This window comes from Saimiri boliviensis, chromosome 21, assembly GCF_048565385.1.
Source record: "Saimiri boliviensis isolate mSaiBol1 chromosome 21, mSaiBol1.pri, whole genome shotgun sequence".
In the NCBI taxonomy this organism is placed as follows: domain Eukaryota; kingdom Metazoa; phylum Chordata; class Mammalia; order Primates; family Cebidae; genus Saimiri; species Saimiri boliviensis.
This window is the reverse complement of record NC_133469.1, coordinates 26,079,433-26,101,360: the sequence shown is the minus strand read 5'-3', so window position 1 is coordinate 26,101,360 and position 21,928 is coordinate 26,079,433. Positions and strand designations below refer to the sequence as shown.

The 21,928-nt window shown below is 50.5% G+C and overlaps 2 long non-coding RNA genes across 3 annotated transcripts; both read left to right on the top strand.

Annotated features, from left to right (window-relative positions):
• Positions 1-7: 7 nt before the first annotated feature.
• Positions 8-8,184, top strand: LOC120361054 (uncharacterized). 2 transcript variants are annotated; one of them, XR_005577415.2, is made up of 4 exons: positions 8-404; positions 2,777-2,956; positions 6,232-6,330; positions 7,077-8,184. It is a non-coding gene; the product is annotated as an uncharacterized LOC120361054 (long non-coding RNA). The 2 variants fall into 2 exon arrangements; XR_012515466.1 differs by having other exon boundaries at positions 2,774-2,956.
• An 8,789-nt stretch (positions 8,185-16,973) lies between these two features.
• LOC141582547 (uncharacterized) lies at positions 16,974-21,644 on the top strand. The gene is made up of 3 exons (XR_012515409.1): positions 16,974-17,228; positions 19,833-20,262; positions 20,960-21,644. It is a non-coding gene; the product is annotated as an uncharacterized LOC141582547 (long non-coding RNA).
• The last annotated feature ends 284 nt before the right edge of the window (positions 21,645-21,928 follow it).

Below are 21,928 nucleotides of genomic sequence, written 5' to 3'. Positions count from 1 at the left end.
GAGGGTGACAGAGGCTGGGAGGATGTTTTTGTCTCACTTCCCCATCTGCGTGTATCACTGTGGGATGATTACTACTACCGTCCCACACCTGACAGTAATAGTCAGCCTCATCCCCGGCCTGGACCCCGCTGATGGTCAGGGTGGCGGTGTTCCCAGAGTTGGAGCCAGAGAATCGCTCAGGGATCCCCGAGGGTCGATTGTTATCTCTATAGATGACAAGCACAGGAGACTGGCCTGACTTCTGCTGGTACCAGTGCACACTTTTACCTCCAATGTTGTTTCCCCCACAGGTAATCCTGGCCGTCTGTCCTGGGGCCACTGACACTGAGTGTGGCTGAGTCAGCTCATAGGAGGTCGCAGAGCCTGCAAAGATTAAAGAAAAAAAAGTAGAGGTTAGGTTGCAGGTGAGACACATTTTCTGAAATCTCTTACTTTCCTGTCCTGGACAAGCTCCAGAGACTCTGTGAACCCTTAGGGTATCCCCTGCAATCCGCCCCAGTCCCAGTGGCCCATGGACTTTCCTGTCACATGGAGCCTTTGACCTGAAAACCCACTCCTCTCTCCTGGCAGGGGCAATCCCTCAGGCTCTCACAAGCCTTTGAGCAGAGTGTGGGGGACTTCAGCCCTGCCAGTCCCTCCCCCTGCAGCAGGTCATGAGCATCCTGCCCACCACAGGCAGGGCCCTGTTGAGCTCAGAGTCAAGGCCACGCTGGACCCAGAGCCCTGGGGCTGGGCAGATTGGTGAGACCCTGGGGGCAGCACCTGTGCAGTGAACGAGGAGGCCGAGGAGGAGAGGGGTCCAGGCCATGGCTGAGGCTCCCCCGATGCTGCTTCCTGAGGCCCAGGCTGGGCAGGTTCCTCCCAGGCCTCTCTTATCCCCTTGCTGAGAGAGCGGCCCGTGATGCAAATCAGCAGAGTCAGGGCCAGCTGCTGGAGGAGCTCTGTGGTTTCCAGAGAAGGGCTCAGCCCCAAGGGACAGAGAGAGAGAAGGGGTGACCCTGCTTACCCACCCCCTCAGCCCATGGGATTCGTCTTCACCCACTGGTCCCATAGTCTGGGCTGACATCTTTACCCAGATTGTACCCAGCCTTGCTCCTGGGCTGGGTTGGTCATGGCAAAGCTCAGTGCTGAGTTTCTCTGTATTCTCCAGAGGACATAAATGTTTTCCATTAGAACAGTGGTTGGCCTGTTCAAGAGATTTTCAGAGTCACCGTGGTGGGAGAATGACCAGGGGCCACAGCCACGTCCTCCATTCCATCCCGGCTCAGGAGGCAGGTGGTTCACTTTCTCATACTTCTTCAGGAATGTCCTGATCATAAATCCTTGATGTCAGACATGAGATGTCTGCTATAGGCTTAAATCCCCTTTGAAGACACATTCCAGAGCCCAGTGCAGAGGCCCTCTTCATTCCCACTCTACAGGGCACAGCATAAGCCTTGGACAGGTACAAATCCCACCCCAGGGCACGGCTCCTCAATGCTAGAGGAAAATGCAATTCTTGGGTGCTGTGTACACATAGAGTTGTGGAAGATCCATGGGATGTGGTAAATTTCTACCTTGGCTGTGAGTTCTAGTGCCAGGTCATAGGTGCTGTGCCTCAGTATCCCCAGGGTGCTGTCAGGACCAAGGACAGATCAGGAGGTGAAGGAAGTGTTTTCTGCATGAGAGAATGAGAGGAGGCTGCAACAAGACCCGGGAAGTGAATGTTTATTGTAACTAAGTTGTCTTCAGTTGCTGGGAAAATGTATCAATGGATGAAAACTGAAGTCAACAGAAGATTAATGAGCAAGTATTTTGTACCTCATGAGAAAATCAAGAGCTGTGATTTGGCAGGATCCCAGGACAGAGTGCACAGTTGCACCATTCAGACAGATACTGAGGTCTTGTCTATTCCCCTTAGAGAACAGGATGAGAATCCGTGCGCATTCGTGTGGGCCAGACAACAGTATACATTCACACCTTCTCTGCCCAGCATCGTTAGCTCTCCCGTCCCTGTCATGATACCATCATCGGGGTTCAGACCATCTTGACTTCATTGTTGAATCATATATACAAGATGGGGATGGTCTATTGGAAGCTTTTGTGAGATCCATGCAGTTTTGAGAATGGGAAATAAACTAAGATGTTTCCTCCTCCGTATTAGCTGAAATTGGAAGTTTCGTTGTCTGGAGCAGCTAAGAATCTCCTACAACATAAAGAACATGTTATTAGATCCTTCAATTCCCCCCAGGAAGAAAGAGACACAAGGACTATAAAGGTCTGGGAGTAGCATATTTACACTTGGGATGTGGCTCCAACATGTATATCAGGAGCCATAAATGTCGCCCACTGTTTTCCGGGCCCAGAGCAGGGGGGCTCTGTAGCAGGTGCAGGAAGGGTTGGGAGTGTCCTGCTGTTGAGGCCAGAGAATCCAGCAGACTCTACCATGAGAACTGAAACCTTCTGGACATGGCAAACCTCAGTGGAGAATCCCAATTTTAGACTCACAGGTTTTGGAAGAAGTCCATGTCCGGGACAGTACAGTTATTATTTCTCTTTGGAAAAACAGCTCCTTTTGTCTTACTGGGCCCTGGGAGATACAGGATCACACTGGACATCAAGTGACCATGTTGCCAGAACTGTCAGTTCCCCCTAGTTGTGAGCTCAGGGAGGCCAGCAGTGACCTCTGGTGAGATGGAGGTGACACATTTAGGATAGGGCGGGGTCAGGGCTCCAGGACTCAGTCACCTGCAGAAACAGCTCATCCACACTCATGTTCTCGTTTCTCTTCCAGCAGCACGTCTCCCTAGCTTCACACATATGTCCTGTGGCTGGACTTGGGGCTTGCGGAGGCAAGTTACTCCAGAGCACCTGCGGCCAGAAGGAGTAAGGCCAGAGCAGCACTGCACAGTCACAGTGTGATGAGAGCCACGTGTGAATCCTACTGTCTACTCACCATGTTAGAGATTTTAAAAAGGTAAACTAGGTTCAGTAATATATTTTATTTAACCCAAAGCATGAAAAATAATTTACACATGCACACAATCTAAAATCGCTTATGAAATATTTCATAGACTTTTTATATCTGCTGTGACTGTTATTATTTTGGGAGATTCTTTATGTTGAGATCGTGTGGTTGATGGAGACTTGAAGGAGTCCGATTGACAAGGGTGAGCTGTGGTGGCTTAATAAGTGTCAGCTTTGATCATCTGAAGGAGGGCTGAAAATAATGAAAGTTTGTACAGGATGTGGAGGGTGGAGGTGGGCACGTGTGTCCTGAGGCTTCCCCTGTGGGTGAATCTCTGGTCCCTGCGTGGGGTGAGGCTATTCTCCTTCCCATGGATTTCTTGCAGGAGGATCTGACACTACCTCTCCTTCAGGACCCACAGCACCTGGCATGTCAGGCTCCCTTCTGATTTTATAAGAATACAAGAAATACTCAGATATACTTGGGCATTTGGATGTACACAATAGAAATTTAGGAAATTTGCTGGTGAATCTCACTGTATAGTGGCCACCTCAGGGCTACAGTGGCTCATTTTGGTGACAGCTGGCCATCTTAGTTTGGGTTCTTGAAAGTAGACTCTGAGATAAAGATTTGAAGGCACAGAGGATCTGGAAAGAATGAGGGAGGCATCACCCACAAAGAAGACCCTGACCCAGACTAGGGGTGCAACTGAGGCCCCAGGCATCCACACCAGGGGATGTGGAGTTAGAAGGACCTTCAGTGTCACCTTGCATTAACACAGGGCTAGGGATCTTGGCCTCATGCAGTCATCACACCAAAACTCTCAAAACTGGGCCTAAATAGGAGGAAGAAACTTTTCTGGAACCAACAACACTTCCCCATGAGGGCCCAGCTCTGAGTTTTGAGAACCTCCCAGGGGTTGTGGGTGGGTAATCTCAGAAAAGCAAAACTAGACAGATGCCACAGCATCCCCTCCTATGTGTTTCCTGTTCAATATTCCAGGCGTCCATGGAAACCTGGAACCTCACATGTTGAGCTGCACTGGGCATTTTTGGGAACTGATACACGATAGTTGGAAGAATAAGTGACCCAGTCACCATCAAATGGAAATCTCCGGCCAATTGATGGCTATTTCCATCTCTCTGATCTTCCATCTAGTTCTGATTTCCCCAAGTCGCTCCTGAGGCCTGAAAACATCAGTAAATTCTGATTATAGCAGCCTTAGATCCACGTCTGCTCCGCCCTCTGCAGAATCAACCTGGAGGGCTGGACAAAAACATGGCCTGGAGGTCTCAGCTCCGGGAGAACGTGGCAAGACCTGCTCATGGCTTTGTCCACAGTCTTTCTGGTGCTGGAGGAAGAAGGTAGCACAGATGGGAAAGGGATTTGCATGTCACTTCCCCATCTACCTGTCACACAGTGAAATTGTCGGTATTCACAGTAAAACAGTAATAGCCTCATCTTCACTCAGAGCCCTGCTGATGGTCAGGGTGGTCGTGTTTCCTGAGGTGGACACAGAGAACTACTCAGGGATTCCAGGGGGCCGCTCACTGTCTTCATATATCACCTGCACAGGGGCCTGGCCTGGCTTCTGCTGATACCAATCAGCATATTCTTCCCTCAATACATCTTCAGAGCAGGTGACCCTGGCTGTCTGTCCTGGGGACAGGACACTGAGGGTGGCTGTATCAGCTCAGGAGGCCACAGAGCCTGCAAGAGAAGACAGGAGAGGGGTCATGAAGATAACAAACAGATTTCCAGCAGTGTACCCTGAGGCTATGCTCAGGATTCAGGACAGGACTAGCTCAGGGGCCTGCAAGGGCGGAGCCTGGGTCAGGCTCTGAGGGCAGCAACTGTGCAGCGAGTGAGGACAGAGAAGGGGAGGAACCCAGGCCATGTGAGACACCGGAGCTCTGTGTCCTGAGTCCACAGCCGGGCTCCCCAGACCTCCCTTATTTTCTCTCAGGCCTGTTGGGGCAGCGCATGTTTGGTATTTATGCGAAGTTAGTTCTCTGGCACTCCTCATGGTGGGATGCCACTCAACCCAGCTCTGGGGACAGCACAAGAAACTGAAAAAGAAAGGATGAGTCCTCAGCTTCCTCCATCTGCTTATCTAGAAATCAGCCTTGGCCTCCAAGACCTGTGATCACAGTCACCTTCCTGGGGAGTGACAACATGGCCCCTGTCCCAAACCTCTGTGTCCTGTGGTCTGTCCCGGGCCACATTGAGCCGGGCTGTAGATGTGGTTACTGCAGCCCCAGGGGACTCGATGCACTGTCCCGACTTCTAGTCTGAGGGCTAATCCTTAAACACCTGTTGAACCCTAGTCTGGCCTCCTTCTTAGGCTCCACCTGAGCCTCCCCAGCTGGTCTCCTGGCTGCTCCTGCCTGCTGCTCTGCTGCCCCCTGCTGGTGGAAGTGATCATACCACCAGCGTCCCTCCTCCAGGTGACCTGTAGCACCTGCCACCACTACCTTAGAGGGTGTGGACCAGGGGTCCGCAATGGATGAAAATTACAAACATACATCTTTTTGAGCCAGCGATTTCACTTTTAGAAATGTATCTTATGGTCATATTCACACATGAACTCAAAGGAGGCTGCGTAGGGATGATCAGTCACTGCCCTGTTCTTTCTAAGACCAAAGTTGTGGCGATGCCATTAGAAGGATGTTGACTACAGTTCTACACACAGTGTGGGAGACGGGGATGCATTTATGGTGAAGACATCCCCAAGAAAATTCAGTGACTGCACCCATCAGGCAGCTCATTGTCACTGTCCCTGCGAGTAAAGAGCTAGGAAGAGCTGCACATTCAGAGCCCACAACATGCAAGCGTCAGGAAGCTGTCCCTGCGCTGGATGAGAAGCATAGAGCAGGTTCACTTTTGGACTTCATGGTGGGAAAGGAGAGGGGCTGAGAGAGGGGAACTCTCAAGGCAGTGTTGCAAGAAGCCCTTGCACAGGGTGAGGAAGCATCTTCAGAGCAAGGAGCGAGCCTGAGAGCCCAGGGCAGGTTTTGGTCTCAGTTCCCCATGAACCTGGACCACTGTGGAAAGTACTGCTGCTTGTATATGAGCTGCAGTAATAATCAGCCTCGTCCTCAGCCTGGAGCCCAGAGATGGTCAGGGAGGCCGTGTTGCCAGACTTGGAGCCAGAGAAGCGATTAGGGACCCCTGAAGGCCGATAGCTGACACCATAAATCATGAGTTTGGGGGCTTTGCCTGGGTGCTGCTGGTACCAGGAGACAAGATTATAACTCCCAACATCACTGCTGGTTCCGGTGCAGGAGATGGTGACCGACTGTCCGGGAGACCCGGACACTGAGGGAGGCTGAGTCAGGGCAGACTGAGCCCAGGATCCTGGAAAGAGGAAGAAACACACTCTGGTGAGTCAGTGCTGGGCGCTGGTGAGCCTGAGGAGGAGACCCAGGATCACCCAGATGTCTCTGAGGCCCCATCCCTGGAGACATCACCTGTGCCCTGACTGAGGAAGGTGAGGAGGAGCAGAGCCCAGGCCATGGTGGGGACGTCCTGAGAGCGCTGCCTCCAGAGACCCCAGCACTGGGCCTGGCCACAGCCCTGTCTTACTCCCTCTGCCCCAGAGGAGGGCGGGGCCTCCATGCAAATCTCCGTCCTGAGAGCCCCATCCAACCTTCGCCTGGGCCTGGGCTCCGGCTCAGAGACTTCTATTTCTCTGGACTGTGAAACTCATATGAAAAGATTAAAGTCCTTGTTTGTCTACTGTGATGGCAGGAATTTCATTTTTTTGTACCTGATTTACTCAGGAGAGAAAGCTCTGCGGAAGCCCCTCACCTGAGTGAGCACCTATTTCCATTTTGCTGTGATTGACGTGTCGGGTCACAGAGATGCGTGTTTCCTGCTTTCTTGCTTTCCCCCATCTGAGCACATCCTCAGGGCAAACTAAAGCTGACCTCTTTAACCCTGCAACACTGCAGACACACAGACATTTGATAAACACATTTTGGTTTCTTCCTCAAAATACTTTTAATCTCTTTTCATCTTTCCCCAATGCCTATGAAAATTCTTTTAATGTTTCATATTAAAATAAATATGAACAGATTCAGATTTAATTTAAATATTATAGCATACACTATCCTGTCTTCCCACGTAGATTCTTCCCTGAAACCATGGCAGGTGCACGGAGCAGCTCTCTGAGCACCAGGAAAGGAAATGGCCGTGCGCAGCAGTTTGGGATGGCCGCAGCAGATGAACTTCAACAGAATCAGTGTGAGACTCCTGGATTTCCTCAGTGTCCCCTGGCTGGGATTCCAGACAGCCCCAAACCTGAAGGGGCACAAACCTGAAAACAAAAAGAAGTCCAGAAAGCCCTCTTGTTCAGGATTGAAGATAGGAAAGGAAACTTATTTGGTTCAAAGTGAAGGCTCAGTCCCCTGCACACGGAGTGGGTCACCGCTGTGTTCTCATCTCTCTTACACCAGCGCCTCTCCCTGGGTTCACACTGATGTCCTGTGGGTGGACATGAGGCTTCCTGCACCAGGTCACTCCACAGCCCCTGGACCCTGAAGGGGGAGAAAACCAGCACTGTTCAGTCCCAATATGATGTGAGCCTCATGGGAATCGCACTGTCTGGTCACGGCATTAGAAATACAAAGAAGTAAATGAATTTAAGTAATATATTTTGTTTACCTAGCATATCAAAACTAGTAACACTTTCATACGTAATCTAAGGACAATTTTTATGAGACATTCTTTATGTTTTTCATGGCTACTATTATTATTTTGTGAATAATTTTTAGACATTGTGTAGCTGATGGAGATGTCAATGGGTTTCCTGTTGACAACGTTGGATCGTGGTGGCTTTTTAAGTGTCAAACTTCATAGGCTGAAGGAGGGTTAAAAAGAGTGATTTTTTGCACAGGACGTGGCGGGTAGAGGTGGGCAGTGCCCATTCTGCAGCTCACGCTGTAGGTGCATCTGTGGTCCCTGTGTGGGGTGAGACTGCTCCTCATGCCCCAGGTTTCCTTTCAGGGAGATCGGCCTCCAACTCCCCCTTGGATCCCAGAGCACCTGGCGAGTCAGACTGGTTTTCATTCCACATAGATGCAAGAAAGACTCAGACCTTACTGGGCATTTGGATACCCACAATGCTAATTTAGGAATAATCTGGTGCTTTCCAGTGTACAGTGACCTCCTGAGGTCCTGCATGGCTCATGTTGGGGATTGCTGGTTATCTTCATTCGGGTTCCCTGGAAGCAGACTCTGAGATGGAGAACTGCAGGCACAGAGGATGTGAAAGGAGGTGAGGGAGGCAACACTAGCCAGAAGGAGACTCTGACCCACATTGAGGCCTCTGTCAACCCTACAGGGAGCTGTGGAGCTGGGAGGATTTTGAGGTCCTTCTATATTGAGGCAGGGTCTTGAGCCTGAGCTGGGCATTTCTGGGGGCTGATCCAAGATATTCAGGCCAAGCACTGGCTTGTCATGACCTTTGGAAATCCAGCGACCAACTGATGGATGTCCACCTCAGTCTGATGATCTAAATCATGTCCCATTTCCAGGTGAACTGGGCCAGCCCCGCTCATGACTCTGTCCACTGTCTTCCTGGCTGGAGGAAATGTCCCATCCTGGTCATTTTATCTAAATGATGTATGTGTCATTAGCCCACTTGTTAACTATTTCTGTGAGAATGGTTGAGTCACTTAAGGAACCACTCACACATGTGGTCGTCAGGACGTCTGCTCTCATGTCACCCATGGCGCTGACCCTTCTAGGCCATGCCCATCCCAACTGCAGACCAGCCATTGCCACCCTCAGCTCTGCCATTGTTTATTCATTTTTCCCGTCGGTATTTTATGTGAACTTGTTAAAAGCACCAGAAAAACACCAGGGTTCTGAATCCAGTGTGGTTTTCCTGTGCTTTTTACAGGTTTACATGAAATACTGGTGGAAAATCCACTGGAAGCCTCACGGTCTCTGTGAGCATCCAGGGACACAGCATTTGCACAGGGCGTGGGCTCTGCCGGGGTGGTGGGCCCTGGTCCCTGCAATGAGGTGTATCCTGTCACTGAGCCAAGACCACCTGGTAGCCAGAGCTGTGGCCTGAGGCAGGAGAGAATCCCCTTCCCTGTGGAGAGCATCTGCTCAAGGAGGCTGGGGAGGCCCCATCCAGGAACCAGGGCCATGAATGCGCCACCCCACCCACCTGAGACTGCTGAGCATAGGAGCTGACCCTGAGTCAGAGTCTGCCTGGAGTTGGAAGGAAAGTCAGAGGCAGAAGAGGTGTGGGGTCTCTGGAAGTGCCCAGGACTGAGGGTTCAGCTCCCCAGAATGCTGCTGGACAGAGAGGGACAAGACCCTGAGGGTGACAGGAGGCTCAGGCAGCCATTCTGGATGAAGAACTCTAGCCCTGGGAGCCCTGCCCCTCACACTGTGCCCCCCTCCTAGTGCACCTCGACCTCATGGGCGTCTCACAGAAAATCCCAGCCCCGTGGGAGCTGCCCAGGCTGGCACCAGTGCCCATCGCCTCCAGCTGCATTTCCCAGCTGAGGCCCTCACTGTGTCCGGGCTCCTGTCGGTGTTCTGGATGACTGTGTGAGTCTGACCCTCAGGATGTGTTACTGCAGCCCGAGGGGATACGAGGCACCTTACTGGACTTCCAGACTCAGGACTGATCCTTGGACACCTCTCGAGCCTTCAGGGCTGGCCTCTCTCTTGGGCTTGTCCTGGGCGGACCCAGCCTCTTCTGTCCGCAGCTCTGCTGCCCCCTGCTGGTGAAGAAGACGGAGCCCAGGAGCTTCCCTCCTGCTGACCCCAGAATGCCTGCCACCTGGGAGGGCAGGGATCATGGAGTTAGTCAGTCTGTGCCACATGTGAACCCCTCTGGTTCAACACAGAGAGGAGGCATATATGGTTGGGAGGAGGTGAGGCAGGTGCAATTCTCATAACCGAGTCTCAGGTTGAAATGCTCTTCTCTGTTCCACGGTTTTTGATCACAGAATGGAGAGTGCAGGATAAACTGTGGCTCTTCTGTGAGAAACGTCAGTCCGGAGAAATGCGGCCATTCCCACATGCACTCCTGCTCCCCAAGTACATAGAAAACAAGATTGATTTTTTCACCCGGATGGAAACAGGTGCACTGTAATAGGGAGCGCCTGACATTTGTGCCACTAAACCTCAGTTGTGTACTTAAACCATCATCACCACCATTGTCATTATATGGTTTCTATTAATCATAACAACAAGAAGATTAAAGTAAAAAGTTACGACCGTGACTAGCTGGAGCCTTTCAGTGTTCAAACCACAAAGGAGAAACTCAATAGCCTTCCCTGCAACTGTTACTTAATTTGCATTTATTTTTTGTTATAACCTTAAATATTTATCAAAAGTTAACAATTCAGTGATTTAAATTAAGATACCTTTTCTCCACAAGATGTTGATCATTTTTATGTATTTGATGTGAAACTGTGCTTCTGTCGCTAGGAGGCCTTCCCTCCTCTACAGGAATAATCAGAATTGGTTTAATCAACATGAGGCCCCTGTTGCATCGCAGGCCCCTAGTGGACTCCTAGGCCCCAGGTGCACATCAGGCCCAGGTGTGCGAGCAGGCCCTGGGTGGACTTCCCTGTACACAGGTAAGGAGTTGACCTGAGGGGAGAGTGAGCAGCCAGCAGCCAGAGGATTCTGAGTAGGTCTTATGGAAGGAAGGGGCCGAAGGGATGGAACCTTAAAGAAGTGACTTCACTTCCTTAGTGACAGACCCTAACAGGACTTAGAACTCTGGTCACCAGGCACCCACATCCTGGAGACAGCCCCGTAGCCAGCTCCCGTGGTGGGAGATGCTCAGGAGAGCGAGATGTTCTCATGCTGCATCCCCACATGTCAAGACTCCTGCTACCAGTAGGCCCAGGGTGAGAGCCATTTACCAAGATGCCGAGGCAGCCTTATTCCTCGCCCTGAATGCCATTGGACATTTGGCCAAAGGCATCCCTAGGTACCACAGGGCAACCCAGGGCAGGCCCTACCAGGCCAGGCCTCACCAGTGATCCCATTGGGGTCACATGTGCACATTGACCTTGTCCAGCTCGACCCTCTGGAGTTCATTGAGGCACAGGCATGCAGTGACAGGGCCTATAATCTCAGAGCCTTTCTGGGGGCAATATTTTCAGGCTGGATTTCCTTAAATTCAGTGAGGCTGTTTCCGTGTGTGGAAATCCCACTGGAAAATGACTCATTGGTGATGTTCTTCTTTTTCAGCTCCTGCTCCATGTGCAGCAATATAGGACCTTCCAGGGCCAGCTGATAAGCCAGTGCCAGCACCAAGGGAAGAGCCCCCTTCAGGGGCAGAACAGGAGCTAGAGGAAGCTCCAGAGTCCTCCTGCCCCTGCCCTGACCCTGCCAAGGACCAGCCTAGTGAGGAGCTGCCTGACGTCATGGCACCTGCTGTAGCCACTGCCCTCAGCCCTGGAGCTGAAGGTAAAAGAGAGGGCGTAGCCATTATGGCCCCAGCCAGCAGCGCCCCTGCTGCTTTCAGTCCTGGGCACGGTAGGAGATATGGTGGTCAGGACCGGGTGTGCAGCTGGGTTCCTCTGCCTCAGTGGAGACAGGCTCCTGTCATCTGGCTGAGCTGCAGCCCTGCAGCGGAAGGACCTGTTGTTGCTGCTGCTGCTGCTGCTGGGATTGCTCTCTGCCTGCAAGAGATGCTGAAGAGCAGGAAAAGAAGCCTGGCAGGAGGGCTTCCAGTGGCTCCTCCTGCTCCCAGAAGCGGCAGTTTCCTTTAGATATGGAGGTCTGCATTCAACTGGGTATTTGGGCAAATGGCCCATGAGGTGCTGCCCAGGCTGGGCTCTTCTTCAAAGGTGAGCTGGGAGTCAGGGGGTCAGGGGGCATCTCCAAAGGGTATAGAAACTGAAGCTTCTAAACTCAGTACTTGTGCCCCAAAATCTCATGCCACCACCTGTGATAGAATTTACTCATAGTGCTAGAAGTTTCTCCATGACATTTAAATGAAGTTTGGCTTTTTGGAACTTCATGTCTTCTGTAACTCCTTAATGTCAGATGGTGTTTTGAGGTTATCCTGAAAATCCCTGATTGTTGCGTCTCTTTGTTTCAGTGGTTTGTGTAATTGAATTACCTTCTAATCAACTGTTATTGGAAACCCTTCAGGCACGGCTTTTAGAAGGTCTTGACCTACCTTCACTTCTTTTTACTCTCTGGTTTATTGTGGAAAGAGGGATCACATAGCTTCATTCCTCCTGCAGATCACTTGCCTTTGGCATCAAAGATTTGGCATCAGAGTTTCCAAAAATTATGTGTACAAGTTGATGTGTTGGTACTTTAGCTAACCTGGGTGCCAAAGCAGAATGCCACAGACTAGGTCACAGAGAAATAATTTTATTTCTCATGGTTCTGGAAATGGTAAACCAAGGTCATGTGGTCAGCAGATGTCATGTCTGGTGAGGGCTTGCTCCTAGTTCATAGACTGCCATCTCTTTACTGTGTCCTCACATGACAGAAGGAATCAGGGAGCTCCCAGCAGTCCCTTTGATAGGGATGATCAGTGACTGCACTGTTCTAAGATCAAAGTTGTGGCGATGCCATTAGAAGGATGTTGGCTATAGTTCTACCCACACTGTGGGAGACAGGGATGCATTTAGGGTGAAGACATCCCCAAGAAAATTCAGTAACGTCACCCATCAGGCAGCTCATTGTCACTGTCCCTGCGAGTGAAGAGCTAGGAAGAGCTGCACATTCAGAGCCCACAACATGCAAGCGTCAGGAAGCTGTCCCTGCGCTGGATGAGAAGCACAGAGCAAGTTAACTTTTGGACTTCATGGTGGGAAAGGAGAGGGGCTGAGAGAGGGGAACTCTCAAGGCAGTGATGCAAGAAGCCCTTGCACAGGGTGAGGAAGCATCTTCAGAGCAAGGAGCGAGCCTGAGAGCCCAGGGCAGGTTTTGGTCTCAGTTCCCCATGAACCTGGACCACTGTGGAAAGTGTAGCTGCCTGCATATGAGCTGCAGTAATAATCAGCCTCGTCCTCAGCCTGGAGCCCAGAGATGGTCAGGGAGGCCGTGTTGCCAGACTTGGAGCCAGAGAAGCGATTAGGGACCCCTGAAGGCCGATTGCTGACACGATAAATCATGAGTCTGGGGGCTTTGCCTGGGTGCTGCTGGTACCAGGAGACAAGATTATAACGCCCAACATCACTGCTGGTTCCGGTGCAGGAGATGGTGACCGACTGTCCGGGAGACCCGGACACTGAGGGAGGCTGAGTCAGGGCAGACTGAGCCCAGGATCCTGGAAAGTGGAAGAAACACACTCTAGTGAGTCAGTGCTGGGAGCTGGTGAGCCTGAGGAGGAGACCCAGGATCACCCAGATGTCTCTGAGGCCCCATCCCTGGAGACATCACCTGTGTCCTGAGTGAGGAAGGTGAGGAGGAGCAGAGCCCAGGCCATGGTGGGGATGTCCTGAGAGTGCTGCCTCCAGAGACTCCAGCACTGGGCCTGGCCACAGCCCTGTCTTTCTCCCTCTGCCCCAGAGGAGGGCGGGGCCTCCATGCAAATCTGCGTCCTGAGAGCCCCTCCCCATCCCACCCTCCCCTGGCCCTGGGCTCGGGCTCACAGATTTCTATTTCTCTGGACAGTGAAACTCATATGAAAAGATTAAAGTCCTTGTTTGTCTACTGTGATGGCAGGAATTTCATTTTTTTGTACCTGATTTTCTCAGGAGAGAAAGATCTGCGGAAGCCCCTCGCCTGAGTGAGCACCTGTTTCCATTTTGCTGTGATTGACGTGTCAGGACACAGAGATGCGTGTTTCCTGCTTTCTTGCTTTCCCCCATCTGAGCACATCCTCAGGGCAAACTAAAGCTGACCTCTCTAACCCTGCAACACTGAAGACACACTGACATTTGATAAATGCATTTTTGGTTTCTTCCTCAAAATACTTTTAATCTCTTTTCATCTTTTCCCAATGCCTATGAAAATTCTTTTAATGTTTCATATTAAAATAAATATTAATGATTTCAGATTTAATTTGAATATTATAGCATACACTATCCTGTCTTCCCACGTAGATTCTTCCCTGAAACCATGGCAGGTGCACGGAGCAGCTCTCTGAGCACCAGGAAAGGAAATGGCCGTGCACAGCAGTTTGGGATGGCCGCAGCAGATGAACTTCAACAGAGTCAGTGTGAGACTCCTGGATGTCCTCAGTGTACCCTGGCTGGGATTCCAGACAGCCCCAAACCTGAAGGGGTACAAACCTAAAAACAAAAAGAAGTCCAGAAAGCCCTCTTGTTCAGGATTGAAGATAGGAAAGGAAACTTATTTGGTTCAAAGTGAAGGCTCTGTCCCCTGCACACGCAGTGGGTCACCTCTGTGTTCTCATCTCTCTTACACCAGCGCCTCTCCCTGGGTTCACACTGATGTCCTGTGGGTGGACATGGGGCTTCCTGCACCAGGTCACTCCACAGCCGCTGGACCCTGAAGGGGGAGAAAACCAGCACTGTTCAGTCCCAATATGATGTGAGCCTCATGGGAATCCCACTGTCTGGTCACTGCATTAGAAATACAAAGAAGTAAATGAGTTTAAGTAATATATTTTATTTACTTAGCATATAAAAAATAGTAACACTTTCTTACGTAATCTAAGGACAATTTTTATGAGACATTCTTTATATTTTTCATGGCTATTATTATTATATTGTGAATAATTTTTAGACATTGTGTAGCTGATGGAGATGTCAATGGGTTTCCTGTTGACAAGGATGGATCGTGGTGGTTTTTTAAGTGTCGAACTTCATAGGCTGAAGGAGGGGTAAAAAGAATGATTTTTTGCACAGGACGTGGAGGGTGGAGGTGGGCAGTGCCCATTCTGCAGCTCACGCTGTAGGTGCATCTGTGGTCCCTGTGTGGGGTGAGACTGTTCCTCATGACCCGGGTTTCCTTTCAGGGAGATCGGCCTCCAACTCCCCCTTGGATCCCAGAGCACCTGGCGAGTCAGACTGGTTTTCATTCCACATAGATGCAAGAAAGGCTCAGATCTCACTGGGCATTTGGATACCCACAATGCTAATTTAGGAATAATCTGGTGCTTTCCAGTGTACAGTGACCTCCTGAGGTCCTGCATGGCTCATGTTGGGGATTGCTGGTTATCTTCATTCGGGTTCCCTGGAAGCAGACTCTGAGATGGAGAACTGCAGGCACAGAGGATGTGAAAGGAGGTGAAGGAGGCAACACTGGCCAGAAGGAGACTCTGACCCACATTGAGGCCTCTGTCAACCCTACAGGGAGCTGTGGAGCTGGGAGGATTTTGAGGTCCTTCTATATTGAGGCAGGGTCTTGAGCCTGAGCTGGGCATTTCTGGGGGCTGATCCAAGATATTCAGGCCAAGGACTGGCTTGTCATGACCTGTGGAAATCCAGCGACCAACTGATGGATGTCCACCTCAGTCTGATGATCCAAATCATGTCCCATTTCCAGGTGAACTGGGCCAGCCCCGCTCATGACTCTGTCCACTGTCTTCCTGGCTGGAGGAAATGTCCCAACCTGGTCATTTTATCTAAATGATGTATGTGTCATTAGCACACTTGTTAACTATTTCAGTGAGAATGGTTGAGTCACTTAAGGAACCACTCACACATGTGGTCGTCAGGACGTCTGCTCTCATGTCACCCATGGCGCTGACCCTTCTAGGCCATGCCCATCCCAACTGCAGACCAGCCATTGCCACCCTCAGCTCTGCCATTGTTTATTCATTTTTCCCGTCGGTATTTTACGTGAACTTGTAAAAAGCACCAGAAAAACACCAGGGTTCTGAGTCCAGTGTGGTTTTCCTGTGCTTTTTACAGGTTTACATGAAATACTGGTGGAAAATCCACTTTAAGCCTCATGGTCTCTGTGAGCATCCAGGGACACAGCCTTTGCACAGGGCGCGGGCTCTGCCGGGGTGGCGGGCCCTGGTCCCTGCAGTGAGGTGTATCCTGTCACTGAGCCAAGACCACCTGGTAGCCAGAGCTGTGGCCTGAGGCAGGAGAGAATCTGCTTCCCTGTGGAGAGCATCTGCTCAAGGAGGCTGGGGAGGCCCCATCCAGGAACCAGGGCCATGAATGCGCCACCCCACCCACCTGAGACTGCTGAGCATAGGAGCTGACCCTGAGTCAGAGTCTGCCTGGAGTTGGAAGGAAAGTCAGAGGCAGAAGAGGTGTGGGGTCTCTGGAAGTGCCCAGGACTGAGGGTTCAGCTCCCCAGAATGCTGCTGGACAGAGAGGGACAAGACCCTGAGAGTGACAGGAGGCTCAGGCTGCCATTCTGGGTGAAGAACTCTAGCCCTGGGAGCCCTGCCCCTCACACTGTGCCTCCCTCCTAGTGCACCTCGACCTCATGGGCATCTCACAGAAAATCCCAGCCCCGTGGGAGCTGCCCAGGCTGGCACCAGTGCCCATCGCCTCCAGCTGCATTTCCCAGCTGATGCCCTCACTGTGTCCGGGCTCCTGTCGGTGTCCTGGGTGGCTGTGTGATTCTGACCCTCAGGACGGGGTTACTGCAGCCCGAGGGGATACGAGGCACCTTACTGGACTTCCAGACTCAGGACTGATCCTTGGACACCTCTTGAGCCTTCAGGGCTGGCCTCTCTCTTAGCCTCCTCCTGGGCAGACCCAGCCTCTTCTGACTGTCATTGGTGGTGTTCTTTTTCAGCTCCTGCTCCATGTGGAGCAATATAGGACCTTCCAGGGCCAGCTGATAAGCCAGTGCCAGCACCAAGGGAAGCGCCTCCTTCAGGGGCAGAACAGGAACTAGAGGCAGCTCCAGAGCCCTCCTGCCCCTGCCCTGACCCTGCCAAGGACCAGCCTAGTGAGGAGCTGCCTGACGTCATGGCATCTGCTGTAGCCACTGCCTTCAGCCCTGGAGCTGAAGGTAAAGAGAGGGGATAGCCATTATGGCCCCAGCCAGCAGCGCCCCTGCTGCTCTCAGTCCTGGGCACGGTGGGAGACATGGAGGCTAGGACCGGGTGTGCAGCTGGGCTCCTCTGCCTCAGTGGAGACAGGCTCCTGTCATCTGGCTGAGCTGCAGCCCCGCAGCGGAAGGACCTGTTGCTGTTGCTGCTGCTGCTGCTGCTGCTGGGATTGTTTGCTGCCTGCAAGAGGTGCTGAAGAGCAGGAAAAGAAGCCTGGCAGGAGGGCTTCCAGTGGCTCCTCCTGCTCCCAGAGGCGGCAGTTTCCTTTAGATATGGAGGTCTGCATTCAACTGGGTATTTGGGCAAATGGCCCATGAGGTGCTGCCCAGGCTGGGCTCTTCTTCAAAGGTGAGCTGGGAGTCAGGGGGCCAGGGGACATCTCCAAAGGGTATAGAGACTGAAGCTTCCAAACTCAGTACTTGTGCCCCAAAATCTCCGTGCCACTACCTGTGATAGAATTTACTCATAGTGCTAGAATTAGAAGTTTCTCCATGACATTTAAATGAAGTTTGACTTTTTGAAACTTCATGTCTTCTGTAAGTCCTTAATGTCAGATGGTGTTTTTGAAGCTATCCTGAAAATCCCTGACAGTTGTGTCTCTGTTGTGGTGGTTTGTGTGATTGAATTACCTTCTAATCAACGGTTATTGGAAACCCTTCAGGCACGGCTTTTAGACGATCTTGACCTACTTTCACTTGGTTTTACTCTCTGGTTTATTGTGGAAAGAGGGATCACGTAGCCTCATTCCTCCCTCAGATCAATTGCCTTTTGCCATCAAAGATTTGGCATCAGAGAGTTTCCAAAAATTACGTGTACAAGTTGATGTGTTGGTACTTTAGCTAATCTGGGTGCCAAAGCAGAACAACATAGACTAGGTTGTAGAGAAATAATTTTATTTCTCATGTTCTGGAAATGGTAAACCAAGGTCACGTGGTCAGCAGATGTCATGTCTGGTGAGAGCTTGCTCCTAGTTCATAGGCTACCATCTCTTTACTGTGTCCTCACATAACAGAAGGAATCAGGGACCTCTCAGTAGTCCCTTTGATAGGGACACAGATGCCATTCATGGGGACTCTGCTTTCCTGACCTAATCACCTTCCAAGGCCTCACCTCAAAATCCTATTGCATAGGGAACTAGATTTTAACACATGCATTTGAGAGGACACTACGATTTGGTCTATAGCGTCAGGTCACCCTGAGCCATTTGCACTCACAGGAAATCTCTGATCTTCTATAAGTATTTGCTGGTGGCTCTGGGTTGAGGAAAATCTTTAATTGCAGTACTTGATTCAGCTGGGTCCAAGCTTAAATTCTTTGTTTGCTCACATAACTTGTTCATGGGACAAATGGTACTTTAGTGGCAAATGGCCATTTGGAATTTTAGGAGGATTGATGGTGGAGGGCTTGGGACGTGGATGAGAAGTGGAGGGAGGAGAATATGAAGGTGCAGAAGGAGAGACAGCAGAATGTGAAAGGGGAAGGGGAACTCTGGAAATAAGTGTCAACCAGAGGGCAAGGAAGGTAATTTTCCTTGCATTCTAAACTAGGATCACATATCACGTGAGCAACACCTGAGGAATACAGATTTTCAGTGTGCATTCCTGGTCCTGGAAATTTTGAACTTCCTGATCAACCCGCAGCCAGAACCACAAATCTAAACTGCTCTCAAATTCCAGATGCACTGAAATGACAAGATCACAAACGTGTATTCTCCTAACATGCTAACTGTTAAGGAACAATGTTTATGCAGCAATAGACGATAAATACAATTTGGTTTTAGGAATAAATATTCTTGTGGATATTTGAGGTACAAAACGTGTTGATATGGGATACACATATAGTAAAATGCTGACTTTGTTGTTGTTGTTGTTTTTGAGACAGACTTTTGCTCTTGTTGCCCAGGCTGGAGTGCAATGGCACGATCTCGGCTCACTGCAACCTCCGCCTCCTGGGTTTAAGTGATTCTTCTGCCTCAGCCTCCCCAGTAGCTTGGATTACAGTCATGCGCCACCACGCCCAGCTAATTTTGTATTTTTAGTAGAGATGGGGTTTCGCCATGTTGGTCAGACTGGCCTCGAACTCCCGAACTCTAGTGATTCGCCCACCTCAGCCTCCCGAACTGCTTGGATTACAGGCGTGAGCCGCTGCACCTGGCCAGCCTACTTTGCTTTTAATAACATCCATTTAATCTAAGTTTATGAAACCTAAACTATATATAATCATGGCTATGTTTACTAATTGATTCATAAAATTTAAATATTGGATACAACTAATATCTGAATAATTATTAAGTTAATTTTTAGCTTTATTAGATTAATAAAGATTTCAGCTATGAAAGTATTGACACCCATGGAAACTACAGGTGCTGGATGTCAATGAGGAGGAAGGAATTGACTCAGGTTAACTCTTCTCTATAGGGCCATTTGGAAACTCCCATCCTATGGGTAGACCATCCAATTTTGGGGAGTTTCCAGGACAGGGCCTCAGCGATGTGAGAGAGGGGGATTTGAGGGAGCACTGAGCCTGTCACTCAAAATCTCCCCAGCTCAGCAGCTAATGTATTGAGGCAAAGAGGAGGTGCATAAATAAGAAAAACACGGCCAGGTGCAGTGGCTCATGTGCTTAATGCCACCGCTTTGGGAGGCCGAGGCAGGTGAATAATCTGAGGTCAGGAGTTAAAGACCAGACTGGCCAACGTGGCAAAACTTCTTCTCCACTAAATATACAAAACGTAGCCAGGCATGGTGGTGGGCACCTGTATTCCCAGCCACTCAGGAGGCTGAGGCAGGGAGAATTGCTTGAAGTCAGGAGGCCGAGGTTGCGGTGAGCTGAGATCATGTCACTGCACTCCAGCCTGGCAACAAAGCAAGACTCTCTTTCATAAAAAATAGATAGAAAAATAAGAAAAGCAGCAGCTGCCTCTTGTTCTTAATCTCTCAAAAACATGTTCAGATCTCCTCACAGTGGTCACTGCTTCAGGACGGAGGTGCAGAAGAACAGCCCAGCCGGGAGTGCCACCTTCACCACAGCGTGGTGGACACAGAGTGGAGGAAGACGCGATTTCTTGAAACTCCCCGCAATGCCTTCTGTGAAGATGGGTCTGCACAGTGTCGGAGATGGGGTGCATTTAGGATGCGGACATCCCTAAGAACAGCAGCGGCTGCACCTGTCAGGCAGCTTCTTCTCAGGCACAGCCTACATTTGAAGAGCTGGGAATTGTGGCACGTGCAAGGACCACAACATACACACAAGCAAAAGGAAGCTGTCCCTGTCCTGGATGAGAAATCACAGAGCAGGTTTCCTTTTGAACTTTGTGGAGAGAAATGACAGGAGCTGAGAGAGGAATTCTCAAGCCCGTGCTGCAGGAAGCCCCTTGCACAAGGTGAGGAAGCATCTTCAGAGCAAGGGAGAGCCAGAGAGCCAGGGGCAAGTTTGGGCTCAATTCCCCATGAAATTGGACCACTGTGGGAAGTGCCATCTCTCCTATATGAGCTGCAGTAAAAACCAGCCTCATCCCCAGCCTGAGCCCAGAAATGGTCATGGAGCCTGTGTTTCCAGACCTGGAGCCAGAGAAGCCACAGGGACCCCTGAGGCCTGAATACTGACACCGTAAATCATGGGTCTGAGAACTGTGTCACCTGCTGTTTTGGAGCCAAGAGCAGAAAGGCTCTGCAGCAAGTGCAGGTGAGCATGTGACTGTCCTTGTGAGAGAAACTAGCAGACTCCACCATAATAGAATTGGGCACAGGAACTGAAACCTTGTGCTTAAGGCAAAGCTTCAGGGGAGAATCCTACTGTAGACCCATGGGATTTAGCAACCAGTCTATGTCATGTGCAGTAGAGAATTGTTTACCTTTTGGAAACAACCTCTCCTATGTTCGTGGGCTTTGTTACATCCAGAACCACGTGAGACAGCAGTGACCACACAGCCAGACCTGCGAGATCCCCCCAGTCATGAGCTCAGGCTGGGCACGAAATGATCCACAGTGAGACGGATGTGGCTCATGTAGGATGGAGCAGGAGCAGGGCCCAAGGGCACCGTCTTCCGCATGAGCAGGTTCTCCTCCCTGTTGTTCCAGTGCCTCTTCCTGGGTTCACACTTACGTCATCTGGTGGAGATGGGCTTCCTACACGAGGGTACTCAACAGCATCTGTCACCTGTAAGAGTCCTGACCAGCTCTGTCCAATAATGGTTTGACACGATCCTCCTGTGACCTCTAGTGTCTAGTCACCTCATTAAAAATGAAAAGGAAAGACAGGTAAATTCTGATAAATAGTAGATTTCATTTATGTCAATAAAGCAAAATACTATCATTTTTACATGTTATCAGCATGAAATTATGAGATATATTACGTAGATTTTCATGTCTATTGTTATTGTAATTTTTGAGGAGACTAATTATTTGCGGGCCGTGTAGTTGATGGGGAGGGGAATGGGTTTTCTGTTGACCACGGTGGCCTGCAGTAGCTTTTGATATGACGAGTGATGTGTGTTTTACATAGTATGTCACATCTTCATATCTGGTTGGGGTTGTAGAAAGGAGCGACATTTGCAGAAGATGTGGAGGGTGGAGGTGGGCAGCGTCCATCCTGCAGCTCACCCTGTGGGTGCATCTGTGGTCTCTGCATGGGGTGAGGCTGCTCCACCTGCCCCGGGGTTCCCTGCATGGAGATCTGACTCCAACTCTCCCTCAGCCCAGAGGACCTGGCATGTCAGGCTCCCTTTTCATTCCATAAAAATTCAAGGAACAGTCACATTGAGCATTTCCACAGTTATTCTGAAAATTTAAGACAGAAATTAGAGTTTTCAGTGTATCATGGCCCCTCGGGTCCCTGATTGACCCATGTTGGGAACTCCTGGACATTTTAGATGGGGCTTACCGGAAGCTGACTCTGGGTTGGAGATTTCCATGCACAGAAGGTGTAGGAGTGAGGAGGCCACACTGGGCAGGATGAGACCTGACTCATAATGGGGTTGCCACCGAGGCCTCAGGCGTCCAAACAGCGGGCTCGGGAGCTGGGAGCCCCTTGATTCGGTGGCATCTTAA